The sequence below is a fragment of the Emydura macquarii genome, unplaced genomic scaffold, assembly GCF_026122565.2.
Source record: "Emydura macquarii macquarii isolate MOO-44397 ecotype Brisbane River unplaced genomic scaffold, CSIRO-AGI_Emac_v2 contig_1551, whole genome shotgun sequence".
Taxonomy (NCBI): domain Eukaryota; kingdom Metazoa; phylum Chordata; order Testudines; family Chelidae; genus Emydura; species Emydura macquarii.
Genome location: NW_027131688.1, coordinates 10,043,026 through 10,068,011, shown reverse-complemented (window position 1 = coordinate 10,068,011; position 24,986 = coordinate 10,043,026).

The following is a 24,986-nucleotide window of genomic DNA, read 5'->3' as shown; positions in this document are numbered from 1 at the left end:
AACCCAGGTCTCCCAAGTCCTGGGCTAGTGCCCTAACCTAACAGAGGAGCCACAGGCACTTATGAAACCCACAGACATTTGCCAGCCAGTCTGTGTCAAGATCAACACTGAACGAGATGCATTACTCTACCTAGAGCAGGGCCATAAACAGCGAACAACCAGTGCTGACTCCACTCCTGGGAAATCGTATTCCTTCTTCTCCCTTCCCTGCCCCAGCTGTGAGGAATTTTCAGGACGGTGGTGTCACCTCAGCTTACGCTTTAGCAACATGACTTTCTTTTCCTGGCTTGTAGCCATCCCTTGACACTCCCCTCGGTCTTTGCCTGCATGTGTCCCCACCGCAGGAGCTAAAATTCAGCATGAAAGACGTAGCTATCGGCCTCCCCTGGGATGTAAGAGTCACTCCATTGGTCCCATGCCGAGCACATCTACCCTGCATGCCATCACGGGCTGCTTCTTTCAGCACAGCCGGGTTGTAATTTTACTTGGATGACAAGCGCTCTGCTCCTTACAAGCATTTCCCTTTAACGCTCATGCTGTGATCCTGCAAACTGATCTTTTACCCCATTTATCACTGCATGGCATGTAATGATGTCTACAGGGCATAGGAATCTCTCACGGCTGTAGGCCGGTTCTCTGCGTCCAGAGGTCAAACGCTGCGATGCTGGCAAGCCCTCTCCCTGACCTTGTAAGAGGTCAAAGCAGCTGAGACTAGAGGAATGACGCACAGACAATCATCAAGTGGTCCCAAGAGGCCTTTTTCAGCCTGGTGCAGATCGGCATATTTCCTTGAAAAAAAAATATTGCAGAGAGTGGGGAGAAACCCAAGATTTTTCCCACAAAGCAGTGAGGAATGCTTCCTTTTCCTGGCGCTTGCTCTTTCCTAGAGGTGAGGTGCCTGTGGTAAGTGAAAGCAGAAGAGAAACAAGCACAGAAACCTTCTCCTGGGTTTTCCAGCTTTAGACAGAAAAGTGACATAGACTGTCACTATTTTACCAAGGCGTACACCTAAAAATATCCCCTATCGCCTGGGATTAAACCCACAATAAGCAGCAAGATACACACTTGCACAAAGGAGTGACTCAACTATTCTTATCTTTTATTTGTATTGCGGTAGCACCTAGAAACCCAACTGAAATCGGGGCTCCATTGAGCTAGGTATGTTACAAATGCATAGAAAGATAAAGTTCCTATCCTGAAGAGTTTACAAACTAAACAAACAATAGATGAGGATTATTATCCGTGTTTTATAGATGGAGAATGTAGGCTCAGAGAGATTAAGTGATTTGCCCAAGGTTACAGAAGGAGTCTGTGAAAGAGCCAAGAACAGAACCTAGCCCTTCCAGTTCCTAACCCCGAGGCCATCCTTCTCATCTGTGCACATTCCTCTATTTAAACAATACATCCTTGGAATCATAGCAAAAGAGAAGCAACGCCTCTTGACAAACAAACAGACCCTGCGAATTGCACTGGTGCCTGTACCTGGCAATATATCCAGATAGCAAAGAGTAGCACAGCGTTCCCATTGCGTAACCTGAAGGAGGTGAGGCTGGGAAAGTGATATTCTTCTATGCAATACAGAGGCATTCTCCCTGCAGAAAATATTTTCTAACACCTGGCACTTGGTACAGTCTGGTGCACTTCAAAGATTAAAAAAAAAAATCTGCTCCTCTGAAGTATTTTTATGAGCCCCAGGGATATAACCTTCAGCGGGGGATGATTTAGCATTAGCCAGGCAAAGGAAGAACTGTCAGATATGGAAGTCTCCCCAAACCTTCCTGCAGGGTGGTGGCAAACTCAGTAAGCACTTATCCATACTCATTTTCTAGGGCAAAAGAAGCATTCCCAGGCACTTCTTTAATGGGGCTCAGCACAGTTGTTTGCCAGTTGCTAGATGAGAATAATTAACCTTCCATCCTCCACGGTTATACTTTCATCTGCTTCATTTGTAAATCCCTGGAGCTTCCAGCTTGTACAATTAGTGTGCTTGGAGTCTCCTGCCATGGCCAAGTAGGGGGGGGAAGCAGCTCTTCTGCTTTGCCCATCAGCAATTCTTTGTGTCCCATCCAACAGTGCACTACTCCCACAGAACGGGAGATAAGACGTGAGACATCTTGACCCCCACTAGAGGCGAATGGAGAAGATACAGCACCGGCACTGTCACAGACACAGACATATTTGGTTGCTCAGCTTAGACCACCCTGTGAGGTGACATTAAGTAGCACAAGCTGTGTTTAGCTAACCTGGGAACTAAAATGCTAGAGAGACCCACAGGGTCTGCCTGTTTCCAATAGCTTCACTAAAATATCCCTTCTCGATCACTTCCCAAGAGACCTCTTCTGGCCATCACAAAGGACTCAACAATATCCTGCAGCTTCTTATGGGGGGTTTTCCTGCGCTTCTAATTACATTTCGTCAGTGAACGTCATTCTGGGATCCTCAGCTCAAAATTCGACCCTTTACTGAAGAATCAGTCACTAGAACCAGGCCAAAAAATTCCAAAGTTGAGATTTTTCAAAGAACTGAGACAGGGTTTTTTTGTTGCAAAAAACAAAAGAAGTTCCCATTTTTCAACCATCTGCAATCATCACCTGTTCAGAAGGATTTAAATGACCCATATGGTCCTGCTCTCCTCAAATACAGAGAGTCTCTTTAAAGGAAGGATGGGCGAAAAAGCTGGGTCCCATCCCTGCTCTGCCACAGATTTCATGTGTGAACTTGGGTGAATCACCTAGTCTTGCTAGCTAGATTCTCTAAGGTATTTTGGCTCCTTCTGATTATTTCAATGGGAGTTAGGCACCTAAATATCTTTGGGGACCCGGTTCTTTACACTTCAGTTCCCCCTCTGTAAAATGGACTTAATGGGTGAGAAACCTAGCCACTATAGTAATGGGGACACTATAGCTACATACAATAAATGGATACACAAGTCACCCAATGATAGGCAAGACCAGAGAGCCCAACTCCTCTTTTTGCCAAGTGGAGTCTGACAATTTGGATTAATAAAAAAGAAATTCCATGGCAGAGGTCTGAGAGCAATTTGAATCGCATCAATTCCTGCTGGGAGAGCACTACATAGCAGCCATGAATCTGTCCCACCCCCAATTTATGTCAGTCTCTGACTGTGCAGTTCCCTATATTTAGTCAGAGGCAAGAATGTCCTTCCATGATTTATTATACATCTTTAATAAGTGCATTTTATAGTTTAGGTCAGAGCCTTTCATGAGTCTCATAATTTTAAGACCGGTTTTATAGAAGCAGAAATGTGCCATAAAGCGTCTTTCTCCACTGGAGTCAATTAGCTCTTCAGTTTAAGCACTCCTCGTGAATCTGAAGGAAGGGATTTTGCTTGTCAGTGTTAAATAAGATACTAAGATGACAATTTAAGTGCTTAAAAGGTATCTAAGGTAATTCCAACTGTATTTGAGCCTATTGAGAGAGGATATAAAGTCTCTCATTCCCCACACAGAACACTGGATATGCTATCTTTTTATAATCTTCCAATTCATGACCCTGTAGAAAGTTGTGGCTAAAATTTTGATTTCACTCACTTGATTTTACACCAGTGATGCTCCAAATGGAGTTTCTTTTTGATTTACAACAGGGCAAAGGAAATCTGGCCCAAGATCTTCATTCCCTGGAAGATTACCCATCAATGGAATAATTCAACCTCACTGAAGTCAATGGGGGTCTTTCCAAAGACTTCAATGGGCATCGGATTGGGCCCTAAATTTCTTGTGTGAATAAGAAATAACAGAGGTCATGAGAATCAGAGAAGGGCCACACCCAGAACCATTTATCTAGAACTTGGAGATTCAGATAAAATTAGAAATAGACCCAAACCACAGCCCCAAACTTCCCTATACTTCAGGGAAAGTTCAGCTCCAAAGTTTGCAGTGTGGGCCCCCTGCTAGGTAAACTAGAACCCAGATCCAAACCTCCCTGGTTTGGCTTTTACAAAGCCCTGACCTCTCAGTACAAAACCTCTCCTACTCTCTCCATCTCTAAATAAATAAAATGTCCCATTACTCATGAAAAATCTGCAGTGAAGGATAAAAGGTAGTATAGACACTCTATAATATCAACTAGTTGATTAAAAAATAAAGAATTAATTTCACCCATCTAGTTATTGGTGAAATGATTAGGTCCTTGATATATAGTTAGATTTAGAAGATTTTTATCAGTAAATGTTGATTTCACCACACACACACACAACAACAACAAAATATTTCCATCAACAATAATAGAAATGTACAGTTAGTCAAAGAAAGAAACATGCTACTTGAGAACTTATTAGAGTTTGATTTGAGGATATCTACCTTGTATATTTTGACATGTGATGCTGACAATTTGTCTTTTAATGGTTATAAAGCTTGAACTTCTTGAATCACAAGTCTTCTGTCATTAAATGTTTACTCGCTGATCCTCCTCATTGCCTGCCCTCCCCCATAATTTCCCACAACTGAACATTTAAATTGATAAATATTGACTAAAAATGCTTGAAGCCCTCTGTTTTGCACAACTATGAAAGTTTAAGTTGATAAAAAGAAATGAAAAAAAATGTTTAAAAATAAAACAAAATTATCTGTCAAAATTATAAAAAAAATAAATAACAATTGAATTCTGCCAAGCTAGAGATAGTATTTGTTAGGATCCAGATATTAGGTCGCACTCCGCAGCACTTGTGCCTCTGGGTCTTCTTTTGAAAACTGAGGCAACATTATTTACCCACCTTTGTAAACATGCTTTGTGCTCTCTGGGTGAAAAGTGCTAGGTATTATCATTAATTACTGCAATTACCATGCAATCAATGATAAGTGTAAAGAACCTCTGGGAGCCAGCTTTCCACGCTCTGAAGTTTTTCTTTACCGGCGATTTTATTTATGACTGTCGAAGACAACAAACGGTTGGCAGTGACAGATATGTTCTCCCACCACGTTCCCATTTTTCCCATGGTGTGAAAACAGAGCCAAATACACCGCCTCTCTTCAACCTCATTAGTCTGTGCTTACCCCGTCCTGATCATGTCACTCATTCTCTTCCCTTTTTTTATCAGCAGTCACAATCTCATATCTTCTCGCTGAAACATCTGAGCCTGAAATCTCCCACTGTACCAGACTTTTGTTTTTCTTGACAATCCCGTCTACACTTAATCCAAGAACTAGTGCAGCTCGTCACTTCCCAGTTTCTTGGCCCTTGTCTACACTACAGAGTTTTGTCGCGCCGGTGTGTGGCCACCGCTGTAATTAAACTGCCGTTGCATGTCCTCACCGTGCTCCTTGTGTTAGAGGAGTGCGTTCACGCAGGAAGCAGTGCACTGTGGGTAGCTATCCCACTGGGCAGCTGCACGCAGGGTGCTTTGGGAAGGGTTTGCAGTGCCTCATGGGGCAGGTAGAGCGTCCCGTGACGAAGGTTTCTGAGCCCCATCGTTCCATGGGCCTCCCCCTAGACTGACAGCCGCGTCTCCGCTGCCCTGTCGGCCACACGGACGGACCGTGTTGAACACACACACAAGAAGCCCACGGAAGTGTGTGAATGGGGGGAGGGGCGTGTGTGACAGGAAGTGAGTGTGTGTGAGAGAGAGAGACAGAGACTGAGTGGGTGTCGGGGGACAGTGAGTGTGTCCGCAACGCGGTCTCTTTACGTTCAGACAGCAGCCGGAAGCAACCGGTCCTGAAGCAGAAGCTGATGCACAGACAGTTGGGGTCCCCCTGTCTCCCCACCTCAGCTCAGCGGAGAGCTGTACACCGGTGGGGGGGAGGGGGACACCCGGACATCAGCCCCCACCTCCCTCCCTGGCTCTGCACAGCACATCAGCAGTCTTGCCCCTTTCTTCCCCCAGCAGCAGCCCGCGTTGCCTGCATGCCTGCCGTAGGAGAGCAGGATTAATTCCCCAGCGTGGCAGTGTGGGGCGGGCGTGGATGGAACAGCTCTGCAGGGCAGTGGGAAAGCCCAGGGGATCCCCTGTGACCCAAGCAGGGGGCAGGTACGGGGGGGTCCCGTGGAGGAGGCAGCCCAGGGGAGTGGAGGAGGGAGGGCAGGGCACGGGGACACTGAGCTGCTCTGTGAATGGGGCAGCGCTGGGGAGGGGGGAGTGCAGAGCACAGGAGAGCCTCTTGGGAATGGGGGAGGGCAGCAGCTCAGGGGGGAGGGCAGGACGATGGTGTTTTAAATCCCCCTTTCTCAAGTGTGGTGTGGGGGCCCCACAAAATCTAATAGCTCCGGGCCCACGGGAGGGTTGATCCGGCCCTGCAGGCAGTTCTGCCAGTGGGGAGGAGCATTGGAGTGTGCACGCCACCGCTGGTTTGGCGCCAAAAGCTGACTTTTGGCGCCAAAAAACTCCGTGGTGTAGGGCAGCCCTTTGTCTCTGTTGCTGACCTTGAACGACTCGCGTCTAACAGCCGTGACCCTGCTCGTGAGAGGCCTGGCCCAGCTGCACTTGAAGTTCATGGGAGTCTAATGAAAAACTCCCATTAATTTTAATGGAGTTGGCTTGGATCCCAGCAGAAGTAAGAGGAGCAGAGGAGGGCACCATACAACGGGGACAATCCAGAGAGACCTCAGGAAGAGGAAATCTCTGCCAAGACTCCCCATGCCATTCTGTAGGCACAAACCCCCCCTTCTTCCGGCCCCCTGAAAGAGGTGCCCCCTAGCAACAGAGGCCCCACAGCTCTGCAGCAGCCTAGGCCAACAATGCATTTCCCCAGCTCCCTGGCCCTATGAACCCCCCTCAAAGAAAGACCCTGAAGCCAGCGGAGGCTCTGCAGGAAAACTGCTGTCAGTTGTTTTGCTTTGCTTTGCTCTGCAATTGCTTTGATTTTTAAGTGAAAACTGTGATTTTTGTGTAAGTGAAGGAATCCAGGAGCTGCACTTTTAACGGAAAAACACTCTATCTCACAGGACTCAAGATAAAAATCACATCCCTGCCACAACCTAACATCCTCCCGGCTGGCGCTATGTGCTTTGAGCTCCATGACATCTGTGACGCCAGACATTTCATACTCTCTCCCTGTTGCACTTCTTCCATCGCCTGAGAGGTGAACTGAAAGGTTTAGGTCAGCGATGAGATAAGCAGAGATTTATGTACTGAATTCACCCATTAAGCAACAACCTGGAGGGATTCAGTGCTTGGAAAAATTTTAATGGGCCTTGAAAAAAGATCGGTCTTTTAAATCAAAGTTAATACCGTCTCCCAGCTATTCCTGGCAGCCCCACCAGAAAAGTGAAGTTCTGAAAATTGAAGAGGAGCACCTAAGCTCTGGAGGGACGATACATATAAGCCAGGGACGATACATATTGGCAAAGCACTGTCAAAGGCAGCAGGCAACAGAAATGATCTCCCACGGACTACGGCAAAAAGAATAATGTGCATGTGTGTTTACGCTACAGTTAAAAAATCTATAGCTAGGACTCTGCAAATTTGGGGCCATATTCATCTGTGGTGCAACTCCACCAAAGCCAGTGGTGTTTCATCAGAGATCAGTGGCCCATTGTCAGCCATATTAACACACTTCCTTTCCCCCCCATTGAAGTTACCCTCCATGGGGCAGCTCATCAGCTGGTGTAAATTGTCATAGATCCATTGAAGCTGAAGGAGCGGTGACAGTTTACAGCGGCCGATGATCTGCCCCCATGTTGGCTTTGCAGACAGAGGTGAGATGCTGTGCTTTATGGTTGCAGTTCATTATTCAGTGAAAGTTCACGGTGTAAACTGTGCGCACGCACATACACTCACACAAATGTTCTCTCTTCAGAGAAAAGCATGGCATCGTCACTTCACATGAGCACCGAGCATCGTTATTCACTGCACGCCGCACACTGAGATCCAGTGTGTCCCAACTCCATTTGTGTTACATTTTGCAACTCTTTGCTCTCAAGTGATAGTGTTACTTTTGTTGTACATCCAGACCAACTCCTTCCTGGAGAGCGTCAGTGTAAGCAAAGAGACATCTGCTAAATAGAGATACACAAGTGATCTCAACAAAAAAATACACACGTACGTAGAGGGGGCTTGGGCCCTATGGGTCTAACAGTCAGTCTTTTATGTACTTGCAAATTACATTCTGCATAAAGTCACCCAGTAACAAAGACTGAATCTCCTCAGAATCTCTTCCTTTCTGAGCATGGCTTTCCAGGGTGTTTTCATCCCAAGCCTTCAATTAGATAGGTTAAACACTGTTTTCTTCATAGATATAGCAATTGACTGCCCAGAGGTTTGAGACAGAAGTGAGGAAAACAGGCTCAGCAAGTACATTTGAGGATTATTATTTAGATCGAATTGGGAATTTGACGTCATGAGCCCCTAATATATTCTAGACACAGATACCCAGCATGTCAGAAACTGTGCAGAACATATTACATGCCAGAAAGCTTGGGGAAGAAATTGCTTTATCAGATCTGAAGCTTTATGTTTTTTTATGCATAATGTATATTTTAGAATTGCACTTACAGCCCAACTTTCTGGAAGATCACATGCTATTATGACTCCCCGGATAAATTGATTGTCAGCTCTCTCCTGCTCAGGATAGACTGCGTAAGGGGTGACGCCGCAGTTGCAGAGACTTCATACCTGACAGCATTGCTGTGATGCTTTCTTGGGGTGTCCAGAACTGTAAGTCACCCTGTTCCCCCTCTATCTCGGAATGAAAGTGATCTGCTGGTGCTAACCTGAGTGACAACTCCCTGCCGCTCCAGTTTGTCAGCCGGCCCCACCAGGACTCCGCCAGTCCTAACTTTGCCTAGCAGGTGAACCCTTAGTGCACTTCAGTTCCCGAACTCGCCAGCAGCATGTCCCGGAAGCATCCAGCCCCTGTCACTGAATGCTCACAGAAATGACCATGTCCGCTGTCTCTAAAGTGTCCGTGTAAACAGCGGCTTGCTGGATTTAACCAGGAGTTCACACTCGGCTAAGCACTGAGATATACTTATGGTAAAACAAAGAGAAGTTCATTAGCCAAGCACTGAGATTTAAGTGATACTAAGCAAGAACAATGGAGACAAACGGTTACAAATAAAAGTATACCACACGTCTAAATGACTAAACTTGGCAGGCTACCATCCTTGATTAAGGCAAATTTCTTACCTCAAGCATCCTTTCAGTGTCATCCACCCCCTTGGCAGGGCATCTACTGTTCAGAGATGCACATAGCGCTGGCCCCTTTGTCCCGGGAGTGATGGATCACAAGATGTCCTTTTGCTTCTCCTTATATTCCCCAAAGTTCATTGTCTTTGTCTGAAGAGGTAGAATGACCCCTGGGGTTACTGAGGTGCGTCCTCCGGAGTGCTGACACCACTGACACTGTCTCCACTGTCGTCCTAAAAACTGGTCTTTCCCTCAGGCGCAAATGTATGTCCCATTGTGTTTGGCTTAGCCTGCTGAATTTACGTTTGAGACCTAGGCCGGCGAGCAGACCAACAATCCTTTGTCCATGACAAATTTATCAACTCTGCCCTCAAAATGTATTTTAGGAACACACATACATAACTCTGCCCGCACCATCCATACACACATCCCGCGATAGCATTAATGACCAGCCTGTCACAACTTTCACTTGACACTTCGCCCCGCACTCTTTCCAGATAAATACTCTGCCACCAGTGTGTTAGGTGTAGTGAGTGTGTCTGGCCAGCCTGATGGGAGTTACAGAACAGTGGGCCCTCAGCCGGTTGGCACTGAAGAGCTCTGCGAGTCACAAATGCAGAGCACGGCTACTGCCTGGAAGTGGAGACCCCACTCCCCCGTCATTTGCTCTGACCCTGCAATATGCAGTTATGGCCCCACTCCTGAAACCAGAACCGGGGGCCGCCTGCCTGTGCGGATCTAATTACAGGGACCAAAATTCACTGTGCACGCAGGTTCCACTCTCTCTTTGAAAACAAAACGACAGCTTTTGCTGAGAAGAGAGGGAGTTTGCTGCTAACGCCTTACTGAAATGCTTAGTCTAATGCGGTAACGTTTTCCAAACGTTCCTGGCTTTGTTCTAATATTGATAATACTTGTCATCTGGTTAGGGACAAGTGGCTTAGAGCAATGGGTAACCTGGCCTGGCAGATTAACTCTTGGAATCATTGCACTTGCTCTTGCATTCTTTCAAACCTTTCCCGCTGTGCATAGAGGGAAAGTTTAGGCACTTCAGGGTAATAGTTTCAAACATGCCTATGTGATTTAGGAGCCGAGATCCAGCTCCCCCAAGGTAGTTCAACACCTCACTCCCAGTTATTTAAATGGCAATTAGGTGTCTAATCTGCTTAGGCACGTCTGAAAATTCTCCTAAGTTCCTATTTACATTTTAGGCACCTAAATATCTTTGAAAATGTGGCCCTAAGTCCCAAGATTTTAAATGAGACCCAGAGATCAGATCCTCAAAGATATTTAGACACTTACTTAATTCCCATTGAAATTAGACTCGTAAGGTGCTTTAGGCACGTTGAAACAACGTTACCCTTCATATTCTTCATGGCCAGCATTAGCCAAAGATGGGTCCATCTAATCTTTGTGCCGCATTCTTATTTTCCTCAACCCTCCTTCATCGCTGGTTCTTTCACATGAACTGTGTCTTTGACTAGTTGGAATAGTTGTGTCTTGTTAATGCCTATTTGCAATGTCAATTCACTTCTATCGATGCTGGTTTAAAGTTTTCAACTGACAGAACAGCGAAGGAAGAGAACAAAAAGGTCTGCTTTTGCAGTCATGACCCAACTTCCATGCAGGCAAGGAAGATGTGGAGTCCTGGAGTGGATTATTTTCCATTTAGGGGCAAAAAAAATGTATGGACACAGGGGTAGGATATTCTTCTCCTGTTGTGTGAAATAAAGTCATAGGTGGATTTTTTTTCCTACTTCTGTTTGGATATTCCATTTCTCTTTGATTGACAGGCTCTTTAGCCAGATATTTGGCTGTGCATTTGTTATTTACTGATCATTTTTGACAGTGGCTTCAGGTGGTTTCATATTGCTTGCAATGTGTGTGTCTATTTATGCCAAAACAGATCCTCCCCTGGTGTAAGTCACCACAGCTCCACTGAAAAGTCAGTGGAGTTATGACAATTTACATCAGCTAAAGACTGGGTCCGTATAGAGAGATGGGAAGGGCTCCTCATTCCTTTCTAGGTATCTTAGCTATTGACTTACTCATAACATTTAAGACATAGCATGTAGCTGTGTGTGTAGCTTCCCTTGCTAGACCGAGTTGTTACATGGGACCCAAAGTCAAACCAGAATGACTAATATGAATGCCCGGCTCAGCTACCGCTTCCAGTGTAAGCAATGTCACTATCCCACCTGTGCCATTACCAACAATTTAATTCTCTAGTGTGGACAAGGCTGGAGATGCAACCTTGTTAATTTTAATGGGGTTGCATAGGATGCACTGAGAGGAGAATTCAGCCCCGTCTCCGTAAGGCGTTGCTACATCTTAACTGTGACCAGCCAGTCAGGAGCCAGGCTTTTCAATGCATAGTTTAATTAATCTATAAGGCAATAGTGAGAGGGAATGTGCTTATCAGCGGATAATCACACTCCCAGGACATTAGCAGTTGCGAGGCCCACCCAGAGGCACCGAACTCCCTCAGGAAGGAGATTAGCTGATGTTAATCACACTTGGAAGTTGCCTTTTTTTTTTTTTTGCCAGTAGAGAACTAATCTTTCTTGTGGGGGAGAGAGAATAAAGATGAGGTCCGGAGGATTTAAACCGTTCAATAGCAATTTCAGTTGTGTGTGTGGTGCACTTGGAATCACATTGTGAGCACGTAGCGAGTACTCCATTAAGCTAGGGCATTTTATTATAAAAGCAGGAGCATTCCACAATGGATTATGTTACGTTACTAGCTATAGCCAGGGAGTTAATATTTGGGGGGAAGGGGGGAGTTGAATTTGAAGGGCTGGAGCCTTAGCTAACGTCACTCAGCTCCAATGGCACTATGCTGGTTCACCCCAACGAAGATCTGGCCTGAAAGTTTGGTAGGGAGAACACCTGCTGTAGCTGCTTAGTCTGATGGGAGATTTCTCTCCCATCGGCACGCTGTTGAGTTGCTGAGTAGTATTTCCCCCAGGAATTCTTTGCTGGCTTGAATAAGATCAGGGGTTGCCCTGTGCCAATCGCTCTCCAAACCACACAAACTTGGTACTGGATAGGCGGCAGGTGTGCATGCTCCTCATGCCAACCGATAGTGACTGTTTTCTTGTGCTCCCCTGATTGTGGCTGGGACTGAGAGTCAGGAGCTGAGACTGGGCGACAGGGGTTGATCACTCACAGGGTGGTGCCCTGTTCTGTTCATTCCCTCTGAAGCATCTGGCACTGGCTGCCGTCGGAAGGCAGGATGCTGGGCTAGATGGAGCATTGGTTGGATCCACTATAGCCCGTCTTACGTTCTGCTTTCAGGTTTCAGGATGGTTTGTACTTGGTACAGCTCAGTCATGGCTCCACTGCTGCTACCGCGGCTATACTGCTGCTTATGCTTGCACTAGCTCGCTGAGAGCTACTGGGAGTATGTGTGCGCAAGAAGGGGAGTCACACTCCTAGATCGTAGTGTAGACATAACCTGCAGCTGCCTGTTGTGTGTTGTCTGATATTTAGATTGTAAACTGTCTGGGGCAGGGGTCATCATCTTTTGTTTGTACAGCACCTAGCACAATGGAGCCCTGCTCCATGACTAGGGCTCCTAGGAGTACTGCAATACACAGAAAGAGGTATAGCTCCCCGTACGGATATTACTGAGCCAGAGCACAGCACAGAGACAGGATCAGCACCAGCACATTAGGAGCCAGGTTTTCAAGTGCTCAGCCCCCACCACTGGGGCCAGATGTTCAGACAAGCTCAGAGCGCAGCAGTGCCTGCTGGGACACTGATGGCCAGATTTCCCACAGAGTTTAACACCCAGTGTGCTGAGTTCTTCTGAAAGTTGGCCACTAATTTTGGTGCCCAAAGCTGGGATTCCAAATAGAATCTAAGGGAGTTAAGGTGTCCATGTTCTTCTGAATTTCAGTGGGACTTGGGCATCTAACCCTTCTAAATGCCTTTCAAAATCCCCATCTCAGAGAGGATCTGATGAGCTCTTTTGAAAGTCTGGCCCTATATAAACAACGTTGGGAGAGAGAAATAAATTCAAGAACTCTTTAGATAAAAAGGGTGCCTTAAGATCTGCGCCTCTGATACAATTAAGCAGCAGCTATATCCTCTGATATAACCCTAGCCGGCAAGCCAAACAGTTAGAAAACTAAAGCTATTTCCAACCAACTACCACCCTTCCAATTCTCCCTGACTTTCACATGCCTGGGAAAAGAAGATGTGTCTTGCAGAAGACCCTGAAGGTCATCAGATCTGAGCTATTTTAGACTAAGGGGGGGCATGAATTTCAAAGGCAAGGACTTTGGAGGTGTCAGGTCACAGTCACTCAATGTTCCACCAACCCTCCAGCTGCCATGCAGAGGTCCTGGAAGCTAAAGAAGCTGGACAAGGGCTTGTCTTGGTTACTAACTCTGCCGAACATCTGCAGCAGAGCTCCATCGCCACGTCACCTCTTGTGATCGCATTGATGGCAAGTGCTAGTCTTTGCATCCTTTGTCTGGAGCCTATTAGCTTACAGGTAAGTAAGCAAGACACCCACACACACACACACACACACACACACGACTTAGAACGGGAGCATTCAGGATGGTTATTAACCGTCTCCTGCGTGGGTGGGCCATGGAAGTCATGATAATCATGCTAGTGGCAATTCTCCGAGAGAGTTCCAAATGGCCTTAGAGAGTAAGGTAAAGGTCCAGACCATGTCTAGTATAAGCCACACAAGGAGAATATAAGTCTTCATCCCTCCCTGGTGGCTGATCCATATATGAAGTTTATGAGTCCAATACTGTTGCCAACCTGGAATAGGATTTTCAAAAAAACACCTGAGTGATTTAGGAGCACTAATCCCAATTGAAAAAAAAATCAAAGGAACTTGTGTTCCCAAGTCACTCCGTCTGAAAGTCTCCCCTTCTCTCATGCCCTTTAGGTCAATCAGTAGAAGTGTATGAGTTTAGCCTGATAGCCCAGGGCTCAAACCTCATACTCAACTAGTATAGCTGACTCCTCTGGCACTAAGTGTGCATTCATCTATTAAAGAGAATGGGCCAGATCCATTCCAGTGAAGTCAGAGTCACACAGTAAGGACGAATCTGCCCCAGTGCGAGGGTGACATCAGTTTGCCTTAGAAGCCTCTCAACTAGGGCTGTCAATGAATCACAGTTAACTCACACAATTAACTCAAAACAAACTAATTTGATTAAAAAAATTAATCAGGATTAATCGCAGTTTTAATCGCACCGTTAAACAATAATAGAATACCAATTTAAATTTATTATAAATATTTTGGATGTTTTTCTACATTTTCAAATATTTTTATTTCAATTACAACACAGAATACAGTGTCCAGTACTCACTTTATATTATTATTTTTTAGGACAAATATTTGCACTGTAAAAAAGATAAACAAAAGAAATAGTATTTTTCAATTCACCTCGTTCATTGTAGGGCAATCTCTTTATTGTAAAAGTGCAACTTACAATGTAGAATTACAACTTCTACAATGTAGAATTTTTTTGTTACATAACTGCACTCAAAAACAAAACAACGTAAAATGTTAGAGCCTACAAGTCCACTGAGTCCTACTTCTTGTTCAGCCATTCGCTAAGACAAACAAGTTTATTTACATTTGCAGGAGATAATCTGCCCGCTTCTTACTTGCAATGTCACCTGAACGTGAGAACAAGCATTTGCATGGCACTGTTGTAGCCGGCGTTGCAAGGTATTTATGTGGCAGATATGCTCAATATTCATATGCCCCTTCATACTTCAACCACTGTTCCAGAGGACATGCTTCAATGCTGATGATGCTCATTAAAAACAAAATGCATTACTTAAATTTGTGACTGAACTCCTTGGGGGAGAATTGTATGTCTCCTGCTCCATAGTTTTACCTGCAATCTGACATGGATTTCGTTTTATGGCCGTCTCGGATGACGACCCAGCATATGTTGGTTGGTTTAAGAACACTTTCACTGCAGATTTGACAAAACGCAAAGAAGGTACCAATGTGAGATTTCTAAAGACAGCTACAGCACTCATCCCAAGGTTTAACAATCTGAAGTGCCTTCCAAAATCCGAGAGGGACAAGGCATGGAACATGCACCAGAGCAACACCCCAATGTGGAAACTACAGATCCTGAACCACCAAAAAAGAAAATCAAACTTCTGATGGTGGCATCTGACTCAGAGGATGAAAATGAACGTTCGTCGGTCCTCACTGCTTTGGATTGTTATCGAGCAGAACCCGTCATCAGCACAGAAACATGTCCTCTGGAATGGTGGTTTAAGCATGAAGGGGCATACAAATGTTGGCACATACATACCTCGCAATGCTGGCTACAACAGTGCCATGCGAATGCCTGTTCTCACGTTTAGGTGACATTGTAAATAAGAAGCGGGCAGCATTATCTCCTGTAAACGTCAACAAACTTGTTTGTCTTAGTGATTGGCTGAACAAGAAGTAGGACTCAGTGGACTTCTAGGATCTAAAGTTTTACATTGTTTTGTTTGAGTGCAGTTATGTAACAAAAGAATTTCTACATTTGTAAGTTGTACTTTCACGATAAGGAGATTGCCCTAAAGTACTTGTATGAGGTGAATTAAAAAATACTATTTCTTTCATTTATCTTTTTACAACGCAAATATTTGTTATCAAAAATAATATAAAGTGAGCAGTGTACACTTTGTATTCTGTATTGTAATCAAAATCTATCCAAAAATATTTAAATAAATGGTATTCTACTATTGTTTAACAGTGCAATTAATCACGACTATTTTTTTTAATCTGGCAATTAATCACAATTCATTTTTTTAATTGTTTGACAACCCCACTTTCAACCTCAAACTTTTTTAGGTGCTGGACCTCACTGCAGCCACCTTCTGTAAATGGGGTGAAAGGTAGAACATATTCTTGACATACTCCCTTGCTATCCTTCTCTTAACAAGGAAGACCCAGACAAGATGAATTTCCCATTGCTCTTCTTTAAGACATGTCATTGGTCTCTGCCTTACCAGCCATCAAAGTGCTCATGAAAACAGGGAATAAGATACAAATTGCAAATTAGGCTTTAATTAGACCAGCACCTGCTTCCTGAGCATGGAAAAAGAATACAATGAAGACATCTATACGTTGCTATGGCAGTCCAAAACCATAGATTTCTATTTCACTGGCCTTTGAAGACAAATTTACTTAGTGCTATAGTTTGTGTGCCAAAGTGATTAACACTTTAATGCTAATATCAAGCTGGCCCAGTTACACACATTTCATTCATTAGAATGCATCATTTTTCAACTGTGTCTTATCAGTATGTAAATTAGAGTTTGACTCTTTCGTTGTCTGCTCTCAAAGCACAGCCAAAGTGAATTCAATTAATGCGATTTACATTCCAATGTGACGCACAAGGCTGTGTCAGACTTGATAAGGCATCCCAATGTGATCCAGATTCCAGCCCCTTGCCTTCTCGGGGTGGCACTAGCTCGCTGGTTGGCTTTTAAACAAAGACTTAGATAAGATCAGCTCACCGAGCAAGGTGCCAGATCAAGACAGAAGTCTCAAGGCTGCTATTTAGCAGCATGCACTACCGTATCATTTCTGTCCCAGCACAATACCGAGGAGGTAGCCGCAACAACTCGCTTTGCATACTACACTAGGCCAGGTCCTGAATCTTGCTGATGTGCCCACCCAACTCCACGTTCATTTCTACCACGTGCTTTTTCTCGACTTACAAGTGGTAACAAGGGGCTGTAGGTACATGGTGCACCTGTCTCTGCTTGCATAGCATGGATGAAGGAAGGGAAATTTACTAACGATGAGCTATATTCCACAGCTTCCCAAAGGAAGCCACAAATGCCCCATTGCTTGACACTGTAAAGGCTAGGCTGACTAACGCAGCAGCAATCTTGCTGGGTTACCTATTAAATCACTTTCCTACAGGGGCATTTAGGGCAGTGACAGAGTGCAGGGAGTTAGCAGGTAAGCCTGTACTCCCATCACTCTGACACCCATAGTTCCCTGGAGAAAGCTGATTGGGGTTATTAAAGGCAATTAGCCAATCAGGTCCGCATCAGCACAAGTCGGATAATGAGGAACAAGAAGACCATGCCAGGGAGAGGCACAGGGCGGGTTGAACCCCATCTCATGGAGCTCTCAGCGAAGGGAGACCCGTGGTCCTGCCTGGCCCTGAGGAGAGGGATAAAAGCAGAGGACTGTTGCGTGGGACTGAGATGGGGGTTGGACGAGGGAGCTCAGATAAAGGGCCCAGTGGACACCCAACCAGTGGAGTCCAAGCCGGTTTCTGTGGTGTGAAGACGCAGGAGTGGAGCGTGCCCGGCTACGAGGGCTCAGTCCTGCCCAACCGTGCTTGTGTGAGTAGCCATACCGGAAGCGGGTAAAGTCACTCACGTGCACTGATGTTTGCAGCAAGGGGCCCTCAGATGGAAAGGTCTTCGGGCCAAGGACCTTGCCTGCATCTCCAGTGCCTAGCACGCTGTAGGGCAGGAGGGTTCACACCAGTGACTGAGCATCTGCATAGCAGGTATCAGTGTCAGACTGACTCAAACGTAAACCCTGCTTAGGAGTGGGGTGCCTAGATTCACAGAGGTGCTGAGGCATCTAACTCTGGGTTTAGCTGGCTAAATCCCAGTTGTAGGCTCTAGTGCAATTCACAAAACTCCCACTGAACCCTGTAACCACCTAAACTCACTCGGTGCCAAAGTTTCAGCAGTAAAAAGTTTCCTCTGCACCTATGTTCCTGCCTGGGAGCACGCGCATGGCAGCCTCTCTCAAGGCGTCTGAACGCCTACCTCCCGCCTAAGCCCCAGAGCAATCCACAAACCGGAAAGATAGCCGTACGGCTGCTTAACTCAGAAGAGGGGCCGATCCAGTAGGGGGCCTCTGAGCACGTCTACTAGATTGCACCCCACATAGGAGTTCACACGGGGGGAGGAAGAATGCCTCCCTTATAAGCAGGCTTGGAAGGATTCGATCTTTAATAGGTCAGTGTCGGTAAATGCGCACAAATCGATTAAAAAATATTTCCATTGGTAATAAACATTTACAGATAGGCAAAGTCAGAAAAACGCCGCCTGAGAACTCAGTTTGCTTCAAGGCTATTTAATTTGTATATTTTGACAAGATGCTGACCATTAGTGGTTTTAATCTTCGAAAGCTCTAACTTTTTGAATCTCAGTGTCTGCTGTCATTAAATAATTACTCTCTGACACCCTCCAAAATTTCCCGCAACTGTGAAAATGTAAATGAATAAAAATCTAAAAAAAAAAAAACGGCTTAAAAATAAATGTCAAGATTATCTGTTGAAATTACAAAACAAAAAAAAGGTGAGTCCTGCCAATCCTGCTTTTAACTTTGAGCCCAGCGGTTACGATAGCCACATGCGATGTCGGAGACCCTCTCCTCCCCCCACCCACTGCCCCAGCTCAAGCCCTCCCTCCACCGGGTGATCTACCACTTCTCAAGTGGATGCTCCGACCACTGAGCTAAGGGACACGCTCATGGGTGGCTGGGGCTCCCTCAGGCTCTCCGGTTGAAGCTATTCTACTGTGGATTAAATGACGACAGACTCATTGGGCCACAGAGAGAGAGAGAGCACGCGTGAGAATGACGATATAGCCTGGTGGCTCATGATGTGACAGACACAGGGTCCAGCGCCACGGCTCTAATGATTCTTTAATTATTTATCCAGGGTGCAACCACTTCAGCAGGGTACTCCCCTGAGAGGTGGCAGATCCCTGTTCCAGTCTCTTCTCCCCCTGAGGTCAGGGGGACGGACTTAAACTGGGGGCCTCCCACATCCCAGGCACATCCCAGTGCCCTCACCTCTAGGCCAAAGATTATAAGCGAGATCCTCCACCTTGGCCGCCCTAACTCCAAAGAAGGTTCACAACTGAGTCCTGCTAGCAAAGCTCAGCACCTCCCTGCAATCCAGACTCAGGTGCCTCTCTCTGGGAGAAGGGAGGGACTTAACACACACCCCTCTCATCGGGGTCGACTGTCGGCCATCTTAGGTGAATCGCAGGTGAAGGCGCCCTTCTCTCCCCATCGTACAGGGAGCCTGGGTGCCTGACTCAGGCTTTTGTTGTTCCTGTGACTTTTCCAGGTACCTAAAAGTCAGCATAGCAACGCCTTAGGCACCTTCATGAATCTAGGCCTTACACTCCCATGCTCAAACCTCCCGCAACAGCCAACACTGTTTGAGTCAATGGCCCGGGAGAGCGTAGGCGGGGTGACTTCCCAGTCCTTTACCAGTTACTTCTGAGAACCTCGCCGCCCAGTAGCCGATCCCAAGCACTAGCCCATAGAGAGAGAGAACGGGTAATTTGGGGGAGAAACAGGTCTCAGCATTGCACTAAATGAGAGCTATGCAACGAGGATGAGACAGGAAGTGAGAAAGAGAGAGAGCGAATTTGCTGCGTGGTGCAGGAGGCAGTGCAAATCCCGCTGTTTCTCGGTGCTAGGTTTGACAGAAATCCTTACTGACAGGACCTCGAGCCTGGGCCTACCACTGTGTGGAACAAAGTGGGAAGCGACAGGGGCTGAAGCGTTCCCAGCTTTTAACCAGGCCTGCCAGACGGACCCAATGCGTGGCTGCAAGGCGCTCCGGAGCCTCCAGCTGGCCAGCTACAAAATTAACCGATCGGGAAAGATTCTCGGCATCTGAGAAGAAATCGAAAGCCTGGCAATATGAAGGGCTGGGGAGATCCAGCTGGGAGAGGCGTCTGGTACCTATAGCAACACATTTTCTCAGTCATTCAGGACTCACAATTGGCCTGTTCGCCCTGAACTCTGATCCTGCGACAGTCATGGTACTTCCATAGCACTGCACGGGCCAGATTTCACATCAAAGTTCGTATCTGAGTAATTTGACAGAAGTCAATGGGGCTATTCTGAATTCACAGCCGTGTAAAAGATCAGAATCCTGCCCTATCATCTTCACAGGACTGTATGGCAGATAAGCATCATTGCCATTTTGCAAAGGAGAGGAACTGAAATAAGTTAAGGGACTTAACCAAGGCCACACAGCAAGTCAGTGGCTGAGCTGAGTTTCGCACCGAGGAGACCCTGGCTCTGTATGCCGCACTCAGACCACTAATGCCATGCTGCCTCTTCCAGGCAGCGGATGCATTGGGTAACTGAGTGGCTCTCAGACCTTTTTGCCCTCGGGTGCTACCCCCTCTCCTAAACACTGGAATCACTGTGCCATTCCCTGACAAAATCCTATCGCTGCTCTTGATCTACGAATACCACGAATAAAGTTCCTTTTGAAGAGAAGATTATGGAGACAAATACTCAGTATAATAATTTTTGGGGCAGGAGATTCTGTCCCTGATTTTGTCTATACAGTGCTCCCTCATTCTCCACCTGCACATTTCAAAGCTATTTTACAGATGGGTGGTTTGCTGTTTGGAGAACAGCTCTGCCTTTAACTTCGCTAGAGTCCTTCTGCTCCAAGCCCAAAGCCCAAACTATGCTATCTCCAGGCCCCCCGGACTCTCCGGTGGAGACCCCTCCACCCCAGCTTCAGTGGCAGTGCTGGAGGAAGACAACACTGCACGTGCGAATCCATTGCCAGCCTGCTGACCTCACGTCTAATTGCTGCCATTTCATTTCCTCAGCATGGGTGGATCAAGAGCTCCTGTCACCAAGAGCTGATGTATTTTGCAGTGGTCACATTGAGAAATCCTGACACCTGGTGCCCAGGGGATAAAAGGATAATTAAACAATTATTTGTTCATGGTTAGCAGGCAGCCAGTCGGCTAGTCATAGCCTCACAGGGGGCAATTTTGGCAGATCATTTTATGATGGACTCTTAAAGGTAAATCCCTTTGTTCTAGAGGCAGTGACACGGCTGAGCCCCTGATTCTTTAAGGCTCACCTTAAAACCTGCCTCCTCGCTTTAGATTCTGATTGATGCTCTCTGTGAAGTGGTTTGCAATCCTGTGCATTAGGGACACGGGGCCAGTGTAAGGCTGACGGAAGGCCAGTGATTTCAGGGCTGTCAGTTCTGCCAGCTTTCAGCCATCAATTTCAGTGGCATTGCCGCAGACATACAATCAGCTGTTGAGTGCAGAACCAGAGCCACTCTGCGTACCGATGAGACAGGGCAGTTTGAAACGGTGGAGTAATTTTACATCTGGCAAATTGAGCCAAGCGCCAGCTTCTGGAAATCTTTTAAAAAGATAGACAGGGCGAGTTTGCTGACGATGCCTTCAGACAATTTGCTTCCCCCACCTATGGAACACAGCTGGCCCAGGAGCATGAGTGGGGTGATAGGAGGGAACCTCAGTAAGTCCCAGGAAAGAGAACACATGGATGGACTCTGAGACTTAAATTGAAATAAGCCATGCTGTTGAGTCCTGCCCTAATGGTATACACAGTTCCTGGAACTTGTTTTTGGGTTTGTTACCCCATTCATTCTAGTAGCTGGTATTTGTTGTGCAAAGATTTTAGATTTTCTTGTGGTAAGCCGCGTAGGGTGGAAGTTTACGGGAAGATTACCATCTGCGTTATGTCAGTATCTAGGAACCCCAAGCAAGGATCGGTCCCCCCCACCATACTACACTTCTACAGCCATCTTACAAAGAGAGCTCCTGCCGCAGGGACATCAGTCTGCATTTCAGAATGGATGGCGGGTAAAGCAGACAGACGGCATGGAGTGACAATTTAACACAAGTCCCAGCTTATCTCTTGCCTGAACAATGGAGCAATTCACAGCTTACATGTTGTTTCTTTGTTTTCTCTCTTTCTTTCCAAAACATTGTTTAAAATCAGTTCTGTTTTTTAACATAGAAAACAAAAATCATCATCATGTCACCCCTTTTGACCCCTTTTGACCTGAGCAGTTAGCCAATATTTGGCTGTTGCAGGTGTCTATTAGGAGAATAAACTGATGGAGTTCGGTATTTCTTTGATATGACCCTGTTTGTGTACAAAGAATGGATACAAAGTCCTGTTCCCCCAAGCACAGTAGGTATCAAACAGGAGGCAGTTTCCTGGGTCACAGTTCCAAGTCTTTTTTCAGCCAGCACTCTGCTCAAAAAGCTCCCACTGAACCACATTGCCAGTGTCTCCCGGCTCTGTTTGCTTTCTTTTTTCCCCCCATCCTCCATGCCTCTGGCTGCTTTTGACTCAGAGACATAGCTCCAATCAATGATCAGCCCCCCGTGTTTTCATTCAGTCCCCAGGGAAACCCCTTAGACTGCACAGGTCAGTGAGACTGGGCAGTGGCTTCTGTTTCAGCTGTCACTGAACAAAGAGCCATTGAACTGATCCCTCATTTAATAATAATGATACTGAACTCTTACGGATGAAAAGCACTATATAGGTCTCAAAGTGCTTTACAAAAGACAGTATCATTATCTCATAGATGAGGCAACTGAGGAACAGAAATGGAAAGTGACTTACTCAAGGTCACCCAGGAACCCAGTGGCAGAGCTGGGAACAGAACTCCGGAGTCCCAGGTCAATGAGCTACCCATTAGGCTACACTGCCTGAAGGATGGTTATCAATAAGGTTCATGACTGCCCATAGCTCATAGACAGGCTCCCTGGGAGTTGCCCAGCCTCCAGCATAACAATAATAATGAGCGCAAGTATATTGATGGCCCCAGACCCAAGCATTCTCTCACTTGGAGCAGTTCAGATCAGGATACAGCAGAACAGATTGAGACACCCACAAAAGCTGGGAAATTCAGAGCTAAGTCTGTTTCCGTATTGCTGCATAGGAGGAGAACGATTCCTCTGCCACATTAGGAAATGCCATGTGACAAACGGGGGGGTTCTGTCTGGACCCGCGTCTGAATTTTGGATGATTACATGAAATTGTATCGTGAAATTCCTGTGGCATGCAAAGACTGCCTGTGTGTGGATCCCCCATGAGTTAGCAGGGGTGTGTCGTGTCTCCGCCAGGCCAGAGAAAAATCAGGAATGATCAGCACTCAGGGATCATCTACTCCAAGTAAAATACCTTGGGACAAGAGGTTTGCTTTACTGGGAGAAGGCATTTCTTCTTCTTGTCTGCAGGGAGACAGGGTTGGGAGTGATGGGAAACAACCAACCACAGAACAAAAGCAGCAGGAGTTTATAAACGGACTCACAGGGGGTGAAGTGGGGAAGAGACAGTCATCTTGCTCCAGGGTGAGGTGAGGGAGCCTGCTACAGGGGGCAGTGAAAGGGGGACAATGGGGTGGAAAAACCCAGACTGATGGAACACAGATGATCCCTCCCAAGGGAAGGGGGAGCTAATGAGGGACTTTGCGTTTAGGATGCTTTATTGTTGCGTGCTCTCCTGGGCTTTACATGATTAATAGAAAAAGCATAAAGCAGATCGACTGAACCAAGTGTGGGGATGGGGGGCAGACTGCATCCCAAGTGCTGCATGCCCCGGAGGGAGTTAGACTGTAAACCAAAAGCGTCACCCACCTGGAGCTCTAGTACAGGGGCTTGTTGAAGTCCCGGAGAGTCTGAAAGCAGCCCTGCACCCCGGGGGGCCAGGCATCTGGACAGCAGGTTCCAGCACTCAGAAAGCGGGTGTCAGATCAGAGATCTGCGTCTTGAGAGAGTGGCCTGGGGACCCCAAATTTAGGGCAGTGGCTGGACTCTCCCTCACGGTAACTCTGTCAGCCGGGCAATTTTGTATCCTCACTGGGGATCACTTTCTGCAGCGAAGCCCTGTTTCAGGACAACCCCTGGGGCCTGCGTGAATTTCGTCACATTGGTTTCAGTGTGAGGCTGAAAGACGGCTTCTCATTACCAGTGAGCCCAATGTGTCTCCTGTGTAATACAGTACCGTGTTCAACGAGGAACGCTCGGTAATATTTCCCCCATCGGGCAGTATTGTATTACTTTGTTGATGCAGCACGGCTTGTACTCCTCCCACCCTGTAGCAGGCAACTCACTAATTCCACCCTGACCTTTGGAACAAGTGGCCGGGGAAAGGCCTGGGTAATTACAATGCAATGTCTGTGCATTGGCAGGCCCACGGACCGCCACTGTGCCAATCTTAAGTGATTTGGGGATGTGCAATCACGTAACTCCTGGCTCCCACGCCATGGCCCCATTCTAAAGGGGCGTTGTCTCAGGGCTGCTGGCCCCTTTAAGGGGAGACCAGGCCCAGGCCGCCCTTCCTGAGCTAATCTAAGGGGAGTGAGCCAATCTCAGCAGTTATTTGAATTGTGAGCAGCCGAGCCTGACAAATGCCTATCCTAAGGGAAAGCAGCTCCCAGAGAACCACAGGCCCCACTGTGCAACCCCTGAGCCCCAGGGGAGAAATCTTTATTTCACGTTTTCTTGGACCCCCCTCACCCCCCCGACCCCCAGAGGAATTTGTCTTACACTCAGAGGCAACGCGTGGGTTCCTCGCCCCCAGATTTGCGGCTTGGCTGGTGCTGAGCATACTCACATGGACTGAGCATGCTCAGTAACACCACTGAAGCCAGCTGCCCCCCCAGACCCCTCCCACTATCGGCGGGCACAGGTCTTCTCTGCTTTACACCCTTTTGGACTGTGTGGAGTTCTTAAGGGGCCCGGAGAGAAGGGAAACTGAGGCAGGGAGTGCCTGCAGCACCACACTCAATCAGCTGGGGGTGCTATAGGGCAGGCACATAATAAAGGGTTAGTTTACAGAAGGTGCCTGCTTTAAGAAGTGGAACCCGCTGGTTAATGTGTGTGTGTCTCTGGCCCGGGCGGGGCGGCTAAAAGAGGATGAGAATCTGCTCCAGTCCCAGCTACAGAACCTGGCTTCTTAGTTCAAGCTGTAAGGACATGTGCGGTTCGCTCTAGAAGTATCCTGATGCCAGGCAAGAGAGTGGCCGTCACACACCGGGCAGCAATAGCATTCCTTCAGTTCTGAAGACAGGAAGCCAAGTTTTCGCTCGTCGCCTCCTACAACTTGGGGGATCTCAGC